This window comes from Echinops telfairi, unplaced genomic scaffold, assembly GCF_000313985.2.
Source record: "Echinops telfairi isolate 266 unplaced genomic scaffold, ASM31398v2 ScPeMD7_7458;HRSCAF=8496, whole genome shotgun sequence".
NCBI classification, from domain to species: domain Eukaryota; kingdom Metazoa; phylum Chordata; class Mammalia; order Afrosoricida; family Tenrecidae; genus Echinops; species Echinops telfairi.
The window spans coordinates 7,071,212-7,075,096 of NW_022111358.1; the positions used below are offsets into that span (position 1 = coordinate 7,071,212).

General features: G+C 45.4%; 1 protein-coding gene and 1 non-coding gene across 2 annotated transcripts in view; one reads left to right on the plus strand and one right to left on the minus strand.

Annotated features, from left to right (window-relative positions):
* COPRS (coordinator of PRMT5 and differentiation stimulator) overlaps nt 1–421 on the minus strand; it is an 8,778-nt gene extending 8,357 nt beyond the window's left edge. The window contains exon 1 of the mRNA XM_045299814.1: nt 344–421. The gene's annotated coding sequence lies outside the window, so the exon portion shown is untranslated. The remainder of the gene's footprint in view (nt 1–343) is intronic.
* Nucleotides 422–3,374: 2,953 nt separating this feature from the next.
* Nucleotides 3,375–3,476, plus strand: LOC115872916. The gene has a single exon (XR_004048116.1). It is a non-coding gene; the product is annotated as a U6 spliceosomal RNA (small nuclear RNA).
* Nucleotides 3,477–3,885: the final 409 nt, after the last annotated feature.

Here is a 3,885-nt window from a genome sequence, read left to right on the forward strand (position 1 = left end):
GTACAAATGCGCTTTACACAATTGATGTGTGTATGGATTGCGATAACAGTTGTATGAGCCCCTAATAAAATGTTTTTAAAAAAATTTATATAACTTTAAAAAAAAAACATCTACTGTGCGCTGGCTGAGTCATAGGAACCATTTAAAAGTGGGTGCTGTGGAAGTGGTCTGACCCCTGCTGTCTTTTGTAAGGCCAAGTGAAGATTCAATTCAATCAAGAGGCCAGCTGGGTTGCAAACAGCAAAAGCTATTTCTCGCTCGGCATGTGCCCGAGCTCAGGTACTAGTGCCCTTGAACCCTGTAAAGAGGTGAGGAATGGCTTGGCCCCTGGGGTGGAAAATACCGGCTACGGTCTTCTTGATCGGGCGGCGTCATAAAAGCGCCAGACATTTTCAGTCGCCATTGTCCGTGGTCCCCCAAGTCCTTCGTGGTCGTCAGTCCCCGGTTCGCTGGTTTCTGACAAAGGCACCTTCTTTCCAGTTTGTGCAGAACCTTTTACAGCGTGAGTCGACGCAGAACTTCATACGGGGGGGCTTGGGGCAAACACGGAGGAGCCTCTAGTAAGTCTTGAATCTTTAAGTGGTGACAGCCTGGTACTTGACTGAATCTTGCCTGTGAAGGTATGAGAAGCCAACAAGCAGAGGCTGAGCTGGGGTTAAGCCCCAGTGCAAAAACAGAAAGATCTAAACTCTGCCATTAAGTGACTCTATAGGGTCGGGTAGAACTGCCTGTCTTCCAGGTGCCCTAAAACTGGCCTTTCCTCCAGCAGTTGACCTTTCACCACGGGGGATCTGGGACTCCTTGCTTACCGAGCAACTTCATGACCACCTTTGGGGACCTTGAGTGAGGCTGTTCCTTACCTCCCTCAAAAACATGGAGCCCTGGAGAAGTAGTGGGTTAAGCTCTGGGCTGCTCACCCCAAGTTTGGGGTTCAAATCCACCAGCTGTTCAGTGGAAGAAAGCCAAGGCGTTCTCCTCTCACAGATTTAGCCGTGGAAACCCTGTGGAGCACTATTCAGCCAAAGATGGCCACTAGGAGTTGACACTGACTTGAGGCAGGGGCTTTCTGTAAACTGCCTTGTTTATAAATACTGGTGAAGAAACAGTTTTGCACTACAATTGATGCATATTATTCAATATTGCTTTCCTTTCCCTATGTAGACTTCCCTACAGGGAAAAAGTTATATGCCCAATGATGCGTGCGCTGCTGACCCATGAGGCCCGTTTCCCCAAGTCTGACTGGCTCTAGGTGAAGAATGCCCAACAGAACCTTCCTCAGTGGTGGAAAGAAATGTTCTATCATCGGCACTATCCAGACTGGTAACCACTACCCAGGGCTCTTACTGCAGCGGCTTGCATGTTGCTGTGATGGTTGAAGCTGTGCCACCGGTAATTTAAATACCAGCAGGGTTACCAAGGAGCACAGGTTTCTCCAGAGCTCCCAGACTACGACTAGGTAAAGGGATCTGGTAATCTACTTCTGAAAACTGGCCAGTGGAAACCTTATGAAAAGCAGCTGAACACTGTCTGATCCAGGGCTGGAAGATGAGCCCTCAGGTTGGAGGTACCCAGAAGGGTAGACCTTAATGACATTGGTGAACTAAAGCTTTGGGGACCTTCATTTGCTGCTGCGGCATGACTCAAAACAAGAAACAAAAACTGGTTGAAAACACCCATTGGTCATCAGGACGTAGAATGTACCAAGCAGAATACAGAAAAATTGGATGCTGTCAAAATGAAATGGAATGATTGAAGGGAGATATTACAGGTGCTAGTGAGTGGAAATGGACTGGCCATTTCAAATCAATCATAAATGTGGTCTATGCTGGGGAATGGCGAATTGAAGACTGCCCCCATTCATTGCCAAAAACATTTCGAGATTTACTGTCAAAAATAACATTTCAAGATTTATGGGAAACAGAAGGATTTCTCTCAACTTGTCTCCCCCAAATATATACCAAACTTAGCTGCTTGCAATTGACTATACACTTGGAGGTCATCAGGAGTAGATCAGGGATTATTCTCCCTAAGGGTTATCAGCCATCTAGACCAAGCAGTCACCACTGTTTATCCCACAACAAGTAGGGCCCACTCCCTTCTGATAAGGGTAGTAGTTGTCTGTTTCCTTGTAGGAGAGACCAGAGGGGTCAAACCCGCCCAAGGGTGACCAAGGTTAGGCTGCCATCATGAATCTAGGGTCCACCCATCTTGTTACATGTATACCCCTAGACCTTCCCATTCCTATGGGCCCACCCCTAACTCATCCCTTCCTGTTACACTTATGCCTATCATACATCCCCTTCCTATGATATGTATGCCTAATGTACTGTCCCTTCCTGTGCCGTATGGTTACCTGTAATCATGCCCCCCGAATGAGATATAACCCTTGGTTAGCAATAAAATTGGGGCTCTCTCCTGCTCTCGCAGCCGGGCTCCCCCCACTAGGACCACTAAGCGGGGTTGAAGTGAGCATGCTACCATGAATTGTGTCTGACTCCATTATTTGACGCTCTCTTCCTGACTTTTACACCCTGTCTTTTCAGTAAGTAGATAAGCGTAGTACTGTAAGTTTCAGGTTTACTTTTACCTTGCCTCATTGTTCTCTTTCATATGCTCATTCACTATTTCCACTACTTAGCTACCATTCCCCACACCGGATCCTCACTTCACACAATTTTCCAATCACTCTACATTCCAATGGGGCTGTACAATTGTTACACGGGGTATAACTCTTAAGAGTTCATTTCATACTGCCCGGCTAGCTGTCGGTAGACCAACGTGGGACACAAACCCACGACCCTGAGATTAAGAGTCTCATGATGAGTTGTGGGATAACACCAAAGACATGAGAGGTAGGCTAACTTAGGGCTGGGAAGTCCCTTAAGTATGCCCAGAGGGCCAAGCTAGGAAACAAAGGAGTGGCACACTGCACATGCTTGAGGTTCAGGTTTCCCGCTGGGTACGCATGGGTGGGCACTTGTATCATCACTTGCATCACTTTCTCGCGCGGAGCCAAGGACCGAGGTATATCTAGCTCCAAAGAGACCTAACAATGACATGAAGAAAACAAAAAGCATAGGGAGGGGCATCAAACTGGATGCAGGAAGTGACTTTGAAACTTGCACTGGAACCTAAAGTAGTTAAAGTGCCTGGAAAAAGGAGAAACTACAGAGCGGAATGGGCAGCTCGAGAAGACAAAGTACTATAATGAAATGTGCAAAGACCTGGAGGTAGAAAATCAAAAGGAAGAACAGGCTCAGCATTTCTCAAGCTGAAAAGAACTGAAGGAAAAATTCAAGACTCATGTTGAAATACTGAAGGATCCTACGGCACAATCTTAAATGATGCAGGAAACATCAAAAGATGCAAGAAGTGTCCGCTTCGGCAGCACATGTACTAAAACTAGAAAGATAGAGAAGACTAACATGGCCCCTGCACAAGGATGACAACAAATTCGTGAGGTGTTCCATATTTTAAAAAAATAAGATGGAAGACAGCATACTATTTCAAGAGGTAGTATATGATCAATAACAAGTGGTATTAAAGATGGAAGTCCAAGCTGTACTGAAGGCAGTGGCCAAAAATAAGTCTCCAGGAATTTATTTTAACAAACCAATTCAGCACTTTGCCAAGAAATTTAGAAGCTAGCTACTGGGTCTACTGGAAGAATCCTTATCTGTGCCCATTCCAAAAAAAACTGGTAATTAAAAATAGTGCAGAGATCATCAAACAGCATCATTAGTAGCTCACTCATGTAAAATGATACTAAAGATAATTCAAAAATGGTAACAATAGTACACCAACAGGGGACTGCCAGAAATTTAAGTAGGATTCAGAAGAAGACATGGAACATGAGAGATCATTGCTGATGTCGGATGGATCTTG